The following is an 18494-nucleotide window of genomic DNA, read 5'->3' as shown; positions in this document are numbered from 1 at the left end:
TATGATCAAGAAAGAATAATAGTCCTATATGTAACAAGTGCAAATAGAATGCGCATATAAAACGCTCTCACACATATTATGTATATAGACGCACCCCCACGCAAAACTATATTGATTCCATATGTATGTGTATATACATATAGTACATAGTATATATATGTAATCATGCAACACGCAACTAAAAAAACAGCACATACTAAAACAAACAGCACATCACATAAAAAAGATAACAGAGTCTTAATAGTGCGAGAGAGTGAGAAATGGTATACAAGGGTGCACTGTATGTATTCTGCATCTGAGTTCAATGTATATTCATTAAATTCTGATTACGAATACTCATATCACTTTGTTGGTATCAAAGGCTCTTAAGATCTACTTCGATGATCAACATTAATCCCTTTCAGCGATCTCATCTCTAAAAACTGTGGTCATCATGTATATATATCAAGCTGTCTAGCTATGTCTCTACTTTCTATATAACTATAATATATCAATTTATCAATCGGTCTTACTTTGTTTACTCATTCACGAGACGTTTGTTATTTGTTGTTTCATACATAGCAATTACGGTATGGAAAAGATAGTAATAAAAAAAAGTAGTGATAGATAGTGGTAGTAGTTGTTGTAACAGTATAGTCCAAAGCAGTATGTGTTGCATAATAATGATGATAATAATAATAATAATAATAATAATAATAATAATAATAATAATAATAATAATAATAATAATATATCAATTTAGAAAGCGCAAAACCTATAGACATATATTCTTCTTCGCTGCAAAAGCTTCTGATGTGCTTGATAATAACGAGCAGTTAAATGAAAAGATGTGTTTTGAGTCGTGATTTAAAGACTGCTACTGTTGGGGATTTCCGGACTTCTAATGGTAGATCATTCCAGAGTTTGGGAGCTGCACAGGCAAATGCTCTGTCTCCCAATGTTACTTTTGTTTTACATGTTGGAATCTGTAAAAGGAGAGTGTCCTTAGAACTGCGCAAATCATGAGTATGTCGATGACATTTAAACACTAATAATTCGGATATCTAACTGGGGGCTTGACCGATAAGTGGCTTATACACAATCAACAAGATCTTAAACAATATTCGTTTACGAATCGGAATCCAGTGTAAATCTTTCAGAAGAGGAGTAATCCTTGAAAACCTAGGTTTGTCACAGATAAGCCTTGCACAGGAGTTTTGGACCCGCTGCAGGCTCCCAACTTGAGAATCAGGGAGTCCATTATAATAACCCATTACAATAATCCATTTTACTAACAATACATGCTTGGACAATCATTTTCATACTGTTCTCATCAAAATATTTCCTGATACGTCTAAGGTTATAAATCATATGGTATGATGATTTACACACATTTGTGACGTGTGCTTCCCTGTTCAGATGCGTGTCAAAACACACTCCAAGATTTCTAACAATGGAAGATGACTTTATGACAGAACTTCTAACCCATATCCCATCAAAAGAAAGTTTGGATATTTGCTTTGATGTGCCAATCAATGACAGTTCAGTCTTACTGTCATTTAGCATGATTTTGTTTAGCAGCATCCATTCACGTACATAATTGACACATATTTCCATGTGAGTGACGCTTTGCTGCTGAGCATGTGCGTCAGGTGTGAACGACAAATATATATGTGTGTCATCTGCGTAGCAGCGACAGGATACACCAGGAAACTTAAAGTACAAAGTAGTCGTGAAGAAGAGATGAGAACATGTATTGCAATTTGTAGGTGTAAATGACACAGAGAAAGGTGAATCGCAGCTATGAGGAATATCTTTTACGCGGTTCCTTTCCATTGATTTTCTTTGAAAGTAAGAATTACATGCATACAATTATAGTTCCCACCAATGATTGGGCATGAATTTTAATTGAGAAAGAATAGCTAACTATAGTTTATGCGAGACTCAACAGGGGTCGAATAAGCTAATGATGTCCACTCTAACCTCGTCCAAACAAACAAACAAACATACATACACTGACGAGAACACACACAGAGACAAAATCCTGCCTGTAATTGAAAACAAAAGAAAAATATGCCTTGTTCTGTACACTGAAAGACGATAAGTACTAAAACATGCATGTACAGGTAGCACTTGTAAATGATGGTACAAATTGAAGTAGGCCTTCGAGTGGTATTATGTATTACATATAAAGGTATTACAATCTTTCAGCTTAATTGTTACTTCTCCTGAATTGCTGAAGCACCGTATGATTACATACTGTCTTCATTTGTAATAGCCATAATTCATTTTCACGAAGTCATGATTGACACGACGTACAGCTATTAAAATTAGTATGAAAAGATTGTATTAGAAGCCGTGCAGTGTGACATGCTGTTCCTAAGCCGTTTTGTTCACGCCATCATGCGTGAACGCCTTCTCTGCTGTTTTATATTGAAAACAGATTGAAAGTAGCATTTTATCACCTTAATTGTTACGCTAATTTCCACCACCATGGATCTAAATGACGAGATGTGATATATTCAGTTCTACCAAAATCGATTTTTTTTTCTCTCCCTCTCGTCACTGTAATGATGTAATGACGAGGTCTACCAAAAGGTTGCGTGAGTGGTAATCTTGGTGCTTTCAATACATTGACACTTTTGTACCCAATCGCTTGCCATGGCGTATTGTTCCGTATCGAGACAAAAGGTATTGATGGAAGATTACGTGTTGTTGCTGATTTGAAAGGCGTTGATCAAGTTTTCGCTACATGAAGGACAGACCGAGAGTACGCGGAAGCAATCAACTGTGAAAGTACCCGTACTCGGACTCCCGTCACCATAGCAGTTTCGCTTTCCTGTACAGGACGTATGGCAAGCCTTTTTTACATTTAAAGTTAATTTCTGATATCACAAATTCCATTTTGTGATATCAAAAAATCAAATTTTTGATATCAAGAATTCAATTTGTGATATCAAGAATTCAATTTGTGATATCACAAATTCCCGTAAGTGTAGCACATGAACTTAATTTGTGATATCAAGAAATCGAATTTGTGATATCACAAAATCCATTCTTGATATCACAAATTCAATTTGTGATATCAGAAATTCGAATTTGTGATATCTAAAATTCAATTTGAGATATCACTAAATGAATTTGTGATATCAGAAATTCGAATTTTTGATATCAAAAATAGGTTTCACGTGAAAAACCAATGGTAATTCGTGATATCACAAAATGATTTTTTGATATCACAAATTCGAATTTGTGATATCACGAAATAAATTTTTGATATCACTAATTTGAATTTGTGATATCAAGAATTCTTATTTGTGATATCACAAATGCGAATTTCTGATATCACAAATTCTATTTTGTGATATCACGAATTGAATTATTGATATCACAAAATCGAATTTGTGATATCAGTAATTCACAGGGAATTTGAGCGTTAGTTTTGCGCTGAAATTCAACTGTGAATTCGAGCGTTAGTTGAGCGCAGAAATACACAGGGAATTCGAGCGTTAGTTCAGTGCAGTAAATCCCTGTGAATTCGAGCGTTAGTTGAGCGCAGAAATACAAAGTGAATTCGAGCGTTAGTTTTGCGCTGAAATTCAACTGTGAATTCGAGCGTTAGTTGAGCGCAGAAATACACAGGGAACTCGAGCGTTAGTTCAGTGCAGTAAATCCCTGTGAATTCGAGCGTTAGTTGAGCGCAGAAATACAAAGTGAATTCGAGCGTTAGTTCAGTGCAGTAAATCCCTGTGAATTCGAGCGTTAGTTGAGCGCAGAAATACACAGGGATTTCGAGCGTTAGTTCAGTGCAGTAAATCCCTCTGAATTCGAGCGTTAGTTGAGCGCAGAAATACAAAGTGAATTCGAACATTAGTTTTGCGCTGAAATTCAACTGTGAATTCGAGCGTTAGTTGAGCGCAGAAATACACAGGGATTTCGAGCGTTAGTTCAGTGCAGAAAATCGCTGTGAATTCGAGCATTAGTTTAGCGCAGAAATACAAAGTGAATTCGAGCGTTAGTTGAGCGCTGAAATACACAGGGAGTTCGAGCGTCAGTTTAGTGCAGAAAATCGCTGTGAATTCGAGCATTAGTTTAGCGCAGAAATACAAAGGGAATTCGAGCGTTAGTTTTGCCCTGGAATTCAACTGTGAATTCGAGCGGTTTTGTTTGTTGTGTTTTTTTAGCGCAGAAATACACAGGGAATTGGAACATTACTTTTGAGCTGATATTCAGATGGAAGGTATACTACTGCTAACTTTTTTTTGAACAATGTTCAAAATACCAATAACTATATTATTATGAGAGATTTACACATCCATCATTCCGTAAATGATCATCAAGGTATATTCGATGAATTATTGATACAAATCAATTGTTTTGCAACATGTTATCATGAATTCAATGATACTATGTTCACTAAGGGCTTACATTTAATTCATCGTTTTGGTCCTCAAATTGTCATCTATTACTATACATTATTGTTAATTATGATACATTTTTCATGTGGTAATCCCCTTTACAGTAGACTCTTCCACCAAATCGATATTATGTGTGGTGGTATGTGTATGTGTGTTATAAAAGCATATACTATGTGTTGTATTGCGGAGGACCGACCGAGGGCAATCAACCCTCTGGTCTGTGTATGTCAGCAGCGGAGAATAAGAGAGAGAGAGAGAGAGAGAGAGAGAGAGAGAGAGAGAGAGAGACTGTGAGTCATGCGGGGTGCGAGAGGGAGTCGTAAACTTGCCAATTTAATGTCCACCACTGGTGTCGGCTGGTGGTCACATAAAGCAACGTGTTTCTTTTAAAGACAATTTCAAAATCAGTCCTCCAGAACAAAGGGGTGTATCCATTAAGACCAATTGTGTTGGGTGTACAGTTTGCCTGCCCCAGTATGTTTATGATTTTGTAAAATGATTTAAAGTGTAATCATATAGGCAAGTTTATTCAAGAACCAAAACCGGGGAGAACAAAACTGGAACGCACAAGCCCAAAAGTCTTCAGACCAGATCAAGAAGAGTGAAGATATCCAGATCTTATGAGGAGTTTATGCAGCAGTATGAATGGCAAACAAACAGTTAGAATTTGTAGTAGGAAAAAAGCAGTGGTACGAAGGACTTCAATTTTGTTAATCTGCGCAATGAGAAATCTCTCTTATTAAGTAACAGGGGGAGGTCGGGAGAGAGTATCTTTCACATGACAGAGTAAAGAGAAACGCAAACAAAAGTTGTAAGTCAACCAGTCTCTGCCAAATCAGTGGCGAGAAATGGAGGGAAAAAAAAGAGAATATAATAATGACTTTGAAGTAATTGACAACATATAAATAATGGCATTTTAGATATGTTGCTAAACGATTTATTTTCATCGATTCTTTTAAAACCAATTCCTAATCACTTTAAATGAAGACGAGTTGCCAAAACTCTTCATTTAGGTGTTTTTTTTTTTTGTAACTATCGTTATATACAGCCTGTACTATGTAAAGATAACACCTGAAATTCCATAGGAATATCTGCGCTAAACTAATGCTCAAATTCACAGTGTATTTCTGCGCTCAACTAACGCTCGAATTCATTGTTGAATTTCAGCGCAAAACTAAAACTCGAATTCCCTGTGTATTTCTGCGCTCAACTAACGCTCGAATTCACAGTTGGATTTCAGCGCAAAACTAATGCTCGAATTCCCTGTGTATTTCTGCGCTCAACTAACGCTCGAATTCACAGTTGAATTTCAGCGCAAAACTAATGCTCGAATTCCCTGTGTATTTCTGCACTGAACTAACGCTCGAATTCACAACTGAATTTCAGCGCAAAACTAATGCTCGAATTCCCTGTGTATTTCTGCGCTCAACTAACGCTCGAATTCACCGTTGAATTTCAGCGCAAAACTAATGCTCGAATTCCTTGTGTATTTCTGCTCTCAACTAACGCTCGAATTCACAGCTGAATTTCAGCGCAAAACGAATGCTCGAATTCCCTATGTATTTCTGCGCTCAACTAACGCTCAAATTCCCGTTGGTTTTCTGCACTGAACTAAAGCTCGAATTCCCTGTGTATTTCTGCGCTCAACAAACGCTAGAATTTACGGTTGAATTTCAGCGCAAAACTAATGCTCGAAATCAAATCATTTCTTTGCGAAAGATATGTGCTGAAATTCCATGTAAATTAATGATATCACAAATTGGAATTAGTGATATCACAAAATGTATTTCTTGATATCAAGAATGTGAATTCGTGATATCTCGAATTGAATTCGTGATATCACGAATTGAATTTGTGATATCACTAATTCGATTTCGTGATATCAAAAATTGGTTTTACGTGATAAACCAATGGGTATTTGTGATATCAAAAATTGAATTTGTGATATCAGAAATTCGAATTTTTGATATCACGAAAGGGAATTCGTGATATCAGAAAATCTTTTTAAAAAGCAATATGGCTTGCCATAAGGACGAGGCGTGGGGACAAGATCGCTGATTGGCTGGCTGGCTCACTGGCTCACTCATGCCCAGCGTCGGGACCGAACGCTATTTTGGCTGAATCTCGCGCACCAGTGTTCCCCACGGGACGTTTCTCGGATTTGATCATGCGCAGATGCAAATTTGCACATGGTATGCTCAAATCCCGGCCGCGTCGTGCTTGCGAAAACTCCCTGTTGAATAGGCGGCACGTATCTTTGCAAAGTTTAATAGCATAGTTTGAAATCAGTAGCAGATAATGAACTGAAGGGTACGCCATTTTCAAAGCCAGGAGAAAGGGCTTCAAGGAAAAAATTGTCTGTATTGTGGACATGTTTCTCTGAGATCAACGACGTGCCCATAATGAACTACACAACTTCGCCAAACAAGAGAAATTACGAAACTTGGATGTCAATATAATGGTTGGTTTTCAGTTGAGTTCAAAACAAATGAAAAATAATATGCATACCATGGGCAGTATCTTCTAATGCGTCATCACTTTTTAACCGTTGAGAAATATGTCACAAAGAAAGTACAATGTACAAGTCAATGTGGATTTGTAGCAAAATTTATCCTTATTCACAGGATAAAAAAAAAATGAAATGAAGGAATGTCAGGACAATACAGAAACTTTAACGAATGCAAGTAAACATGAAACAAATTATACTTCGAGAGTGTAACGATATATCAAAGAATCACAAGCAATAAACACGTCTTAACGATTATCTGGTCACTTAAATACACCCCACATAATCACACAATTTGACAAGTGCAGACGAGGTTGTATTTGGCCTGGGGAAGGGAATTATGATAAAAGTGTAATTCACAAGATTCCAATGTTTTTCTTCAAAATATTCATTCATCCATTCCTTTGTAACTGACCTACGTTGTGTCGACCTCTTTCCAGGAAGAGGCGATTCTATTTCTTGTTTGCTTATGTTTGTTTGTTTGTGTGTGTGTGTGTTTGTTTGTGCGTGTGTGCGTGTGTGTGTGAGTACATCTGCTCTTTTTCGTTTTGTTAGCAGAGTAACAAATAGTGACGTTCCCTCAATCCTCTGCCTTTTCGTGTTCGTGACATCTTTCCCCAATTGAGTCAAAACAATATTCTTGATCAGCACTTTTATCTTTATGTAAACCATTATTTTCTGTTGAAAATGGATAACTTTTGAACGAATTGTTCGCTTTTTCTCAAGCTTTAAAAATGGTCTGCTTTTCTGCAGTCACTGCAGTCATAGGTAACCATGGTGTCTGTAATAGCTGGAGTACAAATTTTGGAGGAACGGCTGGAATGAACTGACGGATTGACATTCCATGGGACCATATAAAAAACAAAAATTTAATGCAATTTAGCAGGTCACCAAATCAACAGCTGCAGAATGGATGAAGTTGGATATTTATGACTGGATTGAAGGCAGCAACATGAATTAACAGAACGTCATTTTCTGTTTAGAGTATAAGAATTAAAGTTATTACTTGTCTGCTTTTCTACCAGTTTGAGGTGGTCACATTTCTATTTCGTTGAGTTATTCAGGACAGTTACAAAGAAAGCTACAAATCTCTCGAGATCTAGGACAACAAATTAGAATCGGCTATTGGAATACGAAAATAATAGCGTTTTTGCCTTTGTTCTGTACGAGCTGGAGAGGGTGTAGAGGAGAGCAATGAATTGCTTCGGCCTTTTGTGGGATGTGTGGCCGGTTTGGAAGGGGGATGAAGTCATCAGTGAGATGACTCTGCGTTTTCACCGGAAGAATGTTAGTGTTGTATTAGTTTAATAATAGTTAAAGACACTCTTGTGTAGAGGGCGTGGTAATCTATTGAAGACTGAAGGAATTGCGATTGTGTCGACTGATAAAGTATCCGGTTAGACTTTTGCACTCTAGATACTTTACAACAAGATACTTTATTACTTTAGATGTGTATGTGTGTGTGTGTGTGTGTGTGTGTGTGTGTGTGTGTGTTTGTGTGTGTGCCCGCGCGCTTGGGTAACTGCAAATTGATAAATCTTTTTGGTTTCATTATTTTGTGTGAGGTTTTCAGGGATATTGCCCCATGTGCCCCAAACACACACACACACACACACACACACACACGCACGCATTGTAACAAGTTATAATGAAAAACATGTTATGTTATGTTATGTTAATAACAAGTACAGTATGATACTATTTAAAGGCAACCTATTAAAGCTCATCCAGCGTTAATTCTTTCAGTCGTTTGGATGGCGGCAGTATCAAAAATAGATTACAAACCGAAGCCCCCTCCCCCAAACAAAAAATACAACGTCACCTTCCGCAACGATAAAAGACAGGGAATCGATCCAAATACAATACTAGGGTATGAAACTTTAATTCATTTATTGAACTTACTTCTCTATAGAGGTTGTGAACTAATCTGCATATTGCTGGAAATGCAACACGGAGCTGACCATCAATCACGCAGTTTCAGCCTCCGTTGCTATCACAACAAAAGTTTGTTTTTGGAAAGACAATGAGCAATGATCGACTCACGGTGCCCATCGCGGAAGTGTTCATCTTCTCCGGACATAACAATGGGATCGGAGATCTCACTATGGACAGGTCGGGGTGTCTGAAATCTATTGTACCTGTACCACCTATTTTGTATATGCCGAATTCTATAGGCATTTGGTTGGCATTACATTCTATACCCTATTACGCTCTTCCCGCGGCCCTTTGGTGGGTTTGGCTGCGGCCTTTTCAGTCATAATCTCGCAGCCCTTTTGATCATTTTGCAGCAGCCCTTTGCTCTCTTTAGATCACGCTTTCCCAATCGTTTAGTTGCAGCCTTCTCTATCACTATCTTTTGGCTGCAGCCTCTGACTGCCCGAAATATCACGTTCACATAGGACTTCGATGAAAGCAACTGCTAATATTTTCTTTCTTCCTGGATTAGCGTTTGAATGAATAACTAAATGAATAGATAAATAGATAAATAAATAGATGAACAAATAGATAAACAAACAAATAAATAAATAAGCACATAGATTCATGAATTGACAGATACTTGACATGTACATTTTAACATTCTATAATAGTCACGCTATATACATCTGTTCGTTAGCTGACCGAGAGAGTCGGATTCAAATGTTGGTAGATGCTAAGCATGCAGCATAAAATGTACAAACTGTATACCGGTATTATGACTTCGCTGAGACATGCTGGTTTAAATGTCTAAATGTTTGCAAGGCGAAATTAGTGCCTGCATCCGTCACGTCCAGTGCAGGTATGTTTGATGTTGTTGTTCATTTTCTACATCCGCAGTATATTTTTATCCTCTTGTAATAATTTCGTACATACATTACGTACACAAAATACAACCGCTTTGCCATAAAAACGATAAAAAGAAAACGACTGGTAACGCCATTCTATAGTGTGTATCCATACACACGTGCGTGACGAGGATCTATGGATGTTTAATATCAAACTGCCGTGTTGATATTCAAAGTCGAATGATAGTTCGACAGCTGGTATGGATTTGAAATTATCTTCTGACATTGGGTGTTTTAACAGCACAAGATTGACGTTTTTATTGTTCAAAGGAAATATTGATTGAAATAATTTCCGCGATATGATACTTGTAGTTTGGAGTCTTAAGAGTTTATGATAATAGAATTACGATGGTGAAAAAAAAAGGAGTTAGACAGATTGGGAGGATTTCGAGAGATACTGATTATAAAAAGTCATAGCGCGATCATGGAGGAAAAAAATAAATCGTGGAATCTAAGATCATACAAAACTATACACAGGGCAACAATGCCGGCATACCTAATGAGAGACAAACCGCGAGTAAATACACACACACACACACACACACACACACACACACACACACACACACACACAAACACACACACACACACACACACACACACACACACACATATATATATATATATATATATATATATATATATATATATAATGTTACAAAAACAGCTGGATGTCATCAAGATAGCAGTATGCACATCAACTGCCGAGCCTCCTCAGCATCGCTATGCTGGAGAACAATTATAGAAGGACGTTCAACTGATTTGTCTTTAATAGCAAAAAATGACAGACAAGTGAACACAATACACACACAACATATCCACAGGCCTGCATGCATTTGCAATGCACATTCAATTCAATTGTATGCATCCGTTCATCAAAAAAGAAACGTCCGTTTAGACATGCAAACAAAAATATGCACGCAATTATATCGAAAACAGTATAGCAATGAAAGGTCATGGACACGTGTAAAGCAGGGCTTATATCGATGGGGTCCAGTAACAAAATTATAATTATTTTGACACAAATCAAAATCTGTATTTAATACTTTTTAAACAGATTTAATAAACATGGAAAATAGACATTCGTGTAGTTTGGAAACTTCAGTTTCATTAATTGACGTGTTATTGTACACCATAAATGTGCCTAATAGCAAAAAAAAAACAACAACAACAACAACAACAACAAAAACACTCTTACCCGTGCTGGCCAAAACTCCCTGACTTCTATGCGTCATTACTGTCACTACTGGTTGCATGTGTTGTAATACATAAATCACTGATAACAGCAAAAGAAATAAAAATAAAAATAAAGTAGCAAACCAACACACAAACACACGCGTGCGCGCGTGCGCACGCACACACACACATACACACATGTTGCGACAAATTGATTAAAATTTCGACTGTCAAACCATCATAAAAAGCCCTGATTGAAATATATTCCATGTTTGTGGAAATAAAGATCGAAAATAAAAATATACATCGTTATTATTTAGAAGATAAGATACACTGTACAAACATTGAAAGCATATTGTTAAATCACATGCATGTTTCATCTTCCTGATATGGGCCATTTGAACCTGCATTCAGTATGCAAATTGCAGAGGTGAGACGAACCTATGAGGTGACAGCGTTTTATCATTTTCTGTTTTGTGCTACCTACAGGGTTCAGAACTCTAAACTTCACTACTATCACACAGTGTGTAGAGTTCTGTGCTCCAGCATACTGTTCAAAGACAATATTAGACGCTGCCACGAGAGGGCGTTGTTCTAAAAAAGTTGTTCGTCACAACAAGGAGTTTGTTATTCATAAAAGGGTTTGCAAAACCCTAGCGGCGTTTTGAAAGGAAAAGCCGGAGAGCGGGCCACTGCGGGAATACGCTTGAGTACCCCGGCGTATTAACGGGCTTTTCAAAGCGCCGTTCAAAGGACCGCTGAACGGCGGCGCCGCTGTTTTCCTGCACAATGTAATCTGCCAAGGCGCCTAAATCGACAGTCAAAATTCAAGAATGGCCACTGCGTGTGAACTTAACTATTTAATTTGAGATGGATACATCCAATACCCAACGCATCATGCTTCCTGGAATATAAACGATTAGCTTGTAGTGTGGCGCCGTGTGAATCCGCATCGTGATTTCACGAGTGGAGCTAATCATCCGCAGTTAAGGTGACGGTCAACAGTCAAGTTTGGCAATAATGCGTGTGAACGTAACTATACAATATTCAATGGATACATCCAAAACCCAGCGCATTGTACTTCCTGGAATATAAACGATTAGTTTGTAGTTTTGGAGCGCCGTGTGAACCCGTGTCGTGAATTCACGAATGGAGCTTTTCATCGGCAGTAAGTTTCGACCTAAACTTCAAGTTTGGCAACTGGGGGTGTGAACGTAACTATTCAACTTGCAATTTATTGATACGGTACATAGAAAAACCCAGGACATCATGCTTCCTGGAATACAAAGGCAAAAAAAAAAAAGAAATTTTATTTCAAGACAGGCAAAGTCCTTGACATTCTGGGACTATTAAAGTCCAAGATTTATAATTTGTGAATAACACAATTCAATGGGATTATTTTTTTTTACCAGTCTCCCTCTTCATATTCAGACTGCCTCATCTATTGAATCATCTAGAATTCTGTTTTATTTGGTCTTGCATTGCTCTTTTGTTGCGTTTTCTATTTTCTTTTTTTGGTATGAATAGCACCGATAGGCTTAAAATACCCGTAAAAAGTTCAACATGAATGTAATTATTATTGTTATCACTTTTTATCCTCATCGTCATCATCGTGATAACTTCACCATTTCTTATTGATTACGGGTGCATAACATGTCATAATCATAATCCATACTTTTCAATATGCTTTAAATTTATTTCCGTTATATGTTTACTCTAGACAATTGTGGGGCATGCAGACAGAGACTTTCAGTGGCAAATCTGACAGCAGCGGCATGTAAAACTGATGGGCACTTTGGTATGTTCATGTGTTTGCTTCTGCATTCTGTTATGAATATGTATTTATGTAAGTTATGTAACGTGATCAGCCCACGTGGGGCATACATATTACGTTTAGACACTCTGTGGGCTGACTATAATAGTAGGGAGTTTTCCCAAGCACGTCGCAGCCGGTAGTTGAGCGTGCCGTGTGCAAAATTTGCCTCTGCCCATGATCACATCCGAGAAAGGTCCTGTCCTGAGGAAAACGAGTATGGTACTCGGCCAAAATAGCGTTCGGACCCGATGCTGGGCCGGAGTGAACCAGCCAGCCAGCCAGCCGATCAGCGATCTTGTCCCCACGCCTCCGTCCTAACAGGAGAGTGAAACTGCTTAGTTATGGGGACGGGAGTCCTAGTACGGGGACTTCATAGCTGATTGCTTCCGCGTATTTTCGATCTTTCCGCCGTGTGGCAAAAACTTTCCATTATGGCGCTCGAGGGGAGCAATAAAGTTCAGTTGTTGTTACTCAAAGAAAAGTCTGGTATGGTGGTGATCTGTTGAGTGTTACTGAGGATAATGTTTGGAATGTTGATGAGTTAACACCATTTTTCCTCTCCATAATTATAATTTAGTTTGACACGACAACATTTTGTAGCACATGTTTCAAATACTGGAGATAAAATTTCCTGAGTATCTGTATGATTTTTTTTTAATTATTTTTTACCGAGCATATACCTACTAACAGTTTTCATATAATGCAAACTTAGCTTCCATCTTCTCCTCGAGACCATAATTATATCCGCCACAACATTTTTTTTTTTCAAACGCAAATATGTTGTGGTCCCATTTTGATAAGTCCAGAAATCATTATAAAAAGATTATTGTTGCATATCATAAAGTGGTTGTACGATAAATCGTAGGAGATGACAAAAATTCAACAGTGACAACGTGACAACAATTGATTTTTACTAGTGCTTCAAGCTTCCTCGAAGGGAAAGAGTGACTTCCTTCTGCCGAACCGTAGTGATCCCCTTGTTGGTCCGTTAACCACTGGGTCAAAGGTGACTGTGACTTCAGAAATATGTCCAAAATTTGGCAAATTATTGTAATAACTTGGTTACCTGTCAAAGGATTTCATTCAAACTTTGTGCAGGGTGCACTTAAGTGTCACTGTATGATGTATGGATATATGTATAGTACGCCCGGTGGCCCGGGGACACTCAAAATTGGTGTGGCGGCACGAAATTTATCTTTCAGTGGCCCGATCCTAAGATTCAAAATAAATTGTTACTTTTGCTTTTAGTTCTGACCACTAAAATTTCCGATTTAAACATTTTTGTGACCATTAGTTACCTTGTCGAACAATGATGTAGCCATGAGTACACTTAAGTGTATATCTCTTTTCCCCTTTTTTTTGTAGGATTCTCTTTTCTGTATTCAAACAATTAAAGACTGCCGAGTTCCGGTCATTTCTTTTTGGTTTTGTTTTGTTTTCTATACTATTAGATTTAGAGTTATATCATGCAAAAGTCCTTGCTCCGATTCCATTACGTTGACTTCCTAAAAGACGATTAAAATGTCTAATTTCACATCCAATTAAATTATGATTATGTTAACATGCATTCATATATACACGTATTTGTCGCAGCTGCAGAGACTGCACTGCGAAAGAGGCATTTCTGTTTTTTTACGCATTAGATATTCTTTTCTTTACATGGATCGCATTTTGTTTTCTCTTGTAAAATAATGAAAAACCTCTTACAAAATAGAAAAAAAAAACACACATGTAACTCCAAGAGGGATTTAACGTTAATTTGATATAATTGGTTTTGAAATGGCTGAGATATCAAACCAACAAACCTAATGAAAGGTGGGACCCATCTTTTAAAAGAATCGCCTTATCTTACTTTGTTTCTGGATGTCTCAGCCATCCCAAAACCGATTTTCATCTAATAAGCTTCGAATTCCTCTTAGAATAGGATGCTCTGTTTTATTTCATTATGTGCTTTTCGGTATCTGGCAAAAAAAAATAAAAAATAAATAAAAGCCCAACCATCATCTCCTCATATTCTACACCATCCCTGTAATCTTAACGTGCAATCTGTGTTATAATGTAATCGAAGATGTTTATAAAAGTATTATAACAATTATAATATTTCAGCTTACAAGATCCAGGTAGAAAGTGCAACCAGAAAGGATGGCTTTCTTGTTATCGACGCAACAGTGCTAGCTCCCTTCAAAACAGGTAATTTTACTTATGCAACTTTCGTGCGCGATTGAATTTAATTAGAGTGTTTCTTTTCTTTTTTACATTTCATGACATATACTTTTGAAGTATGCTAAGGTTTAATTTTAGAAGTGCAGTCTCTAGGATCCAATTTACATCCAATGAAGTAGCGTATTATACAATAACAGCAAGCAGTGTAACACGCACCGTACCCCATTTCTATCGGAGCATCAGTCTCAACTCAACGATCTATTGTCGCTTGGTATGATACCAGTCGGACTAATTTCCATATCGTCTGTCTCCAATACGGCTAAACACATTTGAAGAGCTTGCAACCAAAAGGTGCTAACTCCATTGAAAAAGTTGGATTTAGTGCCTTTTGGAAGGAAGCTCTTCATTGTTGTACCAAAAATTTGGTCTAGTGGTCATCGAGTAATTTCGCTTAATTTTCTGCTTTGGCTACACTTAGCTATTTGCCATTTCGTCTAATGTCCAAATGGTCTCATTGACCCTTCGTGAACGCAGCTGTTTTCCCTTCCTCATTTTGTCTACCATTAGTCTAATTCTCATTTAGTTTATGCTTTATTTGGTCTACCAACAGTTGGTCTTATTGCCGGTTGGTCTGCTACCCATTTAATCTTTATTTTAATAGGTCTAATGTTTGGTGTATTTTTATCTCGTCCTAAAATTTCAAGCCACTTTTCATTTCTTCTAAGGACACTTATGGCTATGGAAAAAGAGAAAGAATGAAAATTAGCTAACAAGTGATCAGTTGCCTTTGTAGATATCACGCAAAGTGGGAGGGAGGGGCCCCATTGACGAAATGGTAGTGAAAGACAAATTGAATATTAGACAAATTAATGGGAAACAGACGAATCGAATATGAAACAAACGGGTTATTTGACAATCTGGTATGATAGACACTAAGCTGTAGTGGACCAAAAAAAATGGATATTATACGAAATTAGCGTAGCCTAAATGGTAGTATTATTTGTAGAAGATACGATAATATGACCAAATGGCTATTAGACGAAACAGGATTAGATCATGTGGGATGGGACCAAACGGGCATGGCAGTACTCCAGCACAATTACAACCTTTGAAACTTCTCTTTCAAGCATTGTCAAGAAAACCTTAACATTTCCTCTTTTGTTTTTTGCCTTGATATGATCTACCGTCATCAACCTTTCATTTCCTGCTACCTAGGGAATGATAGAATCGGTGCAAATGACCATCGACAGTTGTACTTATCTGAACACTGCGAATGCGACATAAGGAGGAGGGCGTACATCTTCGTGGGCGGCAAATATGTTAAATACATGACACCAACTAGAGAGGAAGGGTACGTCAAATTCTCTAACCCCTTGTGGGCTTTGAGATCCGATTCGCACAGGAAATGCCACAATATTGTGCACACTCTATAAAGTGCTGGCAGTGAAAGAATTAAAATGTTGTGTGTGTGTGTGTGTGTGTGTGCGTGTGTTTGTGTGCGTATTTTGTGTTTTTTTTTTCAATTTTCTTTCTTTATTGTAAACACTCTGACCATCTCTACACAGTCTTAGTTAATTTATATGTCATTTCGATCATCGTCTTCTGAGAAAAAAAAAATCTAAAATAAGTTGCTTTGTCGACACTTCCTAAAAGTTCGATGGTGACATCGCTTTATCATTGTTCAGGATTTATAATGATCGTGTGCAGTTCGGTAACCGCCGCGACCGCCATCTCCCCAAGTGGATATGACAGCACTAATACACATTCAACATTCAGACTGCAACATCAGTTGGCATAACCCTTCTTCCTTTTGCTTGAATAAGCCATCAAATCAGTGGCATTGACCGGAATGGCGTGGTCTCAATTCTAGAAGTTTGCCTCCATCTTTGCATTCTTATTCAAATAGTTAATGATAGAAAGTAGCGAGTACATGCATTTTATATCGTCATCTCTTTTCCCATCCATAAAAAGAAATTCAAATCACTTCGCAATAATTATCCCATATATATGAAGAGTTTTATCACAAAACGAGCTAAATCCAATCTTATCAAGTTTAAATATTTGTGATTAAGGCTGCTCAAAATAGAAAATCAAAAGAACATAAAGATATTTTCAATTCGCATTATCTTCTAGAATATTCTAGAAGTTTTGGTATTCAGGAATATTCCTCACCACAAGTCAGGTATTACTGGAAATGTTTAAATTTGTCTGATCTGATGATGAACTTACTTTGAAATGTTTGAAAATTGAGTATATGAATATAAGAACGACCCAAGTCCATGGAAGATCATTTCGAGTAAACTAAAAAAAAACTTCATATCTTTTTTATTTGTCCAATAATATTCTATTTAACTGTGATGGGAAGGCAACATTGTATATACAAATTAGAACATATATTATTATGACAATTAACGTTTACATTAAATGTGGAGAGGCCATTTTGTGTGGTGGACTTGGGTCGTTCTTTGATTCATATGGACTTGGGTCATTCTTTGATTCATATACATGATATTCTGCTATAGAGATGGGAGAAGGATGAGAGAGGGCGCTATTATATGAATGTAAGAATGACCCAAGTCCTTCATTCTTACATTAATATAAGATTTAACTCATTCATTTCAGGCACTTCTGGGGGTAATTAGGATTTATCATTTACACACAAGATGAGTCCATGCATAAGCTACAATTTCCCATGTCAAACTGAATTTGGCCAAAAATTGGACTTGGGTCGTTCTTATATTCATATACTCAATTGCACTTTGGTCATTTTGCAATAAAACCCTTCATATTAGACGACATACACCTTTACAGCCTAGTTCAACCTTCAAAATGTCATTATCATGTTAAACACAGATACAGGTATTTGGTTGACGCCAATTCAGTGTTTGCACCATGGAGGCCGCAAAAGAGGTTACTGGATCAATTTCAGGCTGAAATGACACGCGTCGGTTGTCACGGATAAAGATGGGATATCAACGTGGGGCATCACGTGACAGACACGTGACAGTAAGAACTTCAGAAAGCGTTTACTTCTCGCTGACCATCGAGGCCGTGGACCTGTAGCAGCGGTCAGAGCACTTTTGTTGAAGTGGACAAAATTCAGGTTGCGCAAGTTCCTTGTAGTCTCTATACCTTATGTGCTCAAAAGATCTTCAGAATTATCAAATAATTAAATGACATCTATTATCAACTTCAGTCATTACTATTTGAAACAAGCGACTCATGTTATAACGAAGTCTCATTTCCTTTCGTTACATTAAGATTTCTTTATATCTGAATATTGTATATCGATATCTGGATAACTTGGACACTGAATTCTTCTGCGTTGTATCCGAAATTTCGTTACAACCGTGTCCGTATTAAACGGAGCGCACTTTATCACGGAAATTGAAAGATAAGAATAGAATGAAATTGAAAAGAAATCCCTTCCAATTTCAGAAAAATTGTCATTGATGACTTCGAGGCGTGCTGTATGCTACAATGCTGATATCATTATGAAATTGTCGGACTTCATAGAAAGTCGCTTCACGATACCTACAATTTGTACATTTACACGATGGTTTAGTAATGTCACTTATTGTATACTGTATGTATTATCTTGCACAAGTTTATTT

Source organism: Diadema antillarum, unplaced genomic scaffold, assembly GCF_040938485.1.
Source record: "Diadema antillarum isolate AM-2024a unplaced genomic scaffold, OU_Dant_1.0 seq00001236_RagTag, whole genome shotgun sequence".
Taxonomy (NCBI): Eukaryota; Metazoa; Echinodermata; class Echinoidea; order Diadematoida; family Diadematidae; genus Diadema; species Diadema antillarum.
This window is presented reverse-complemented; position numbering follows the sequence as displayed.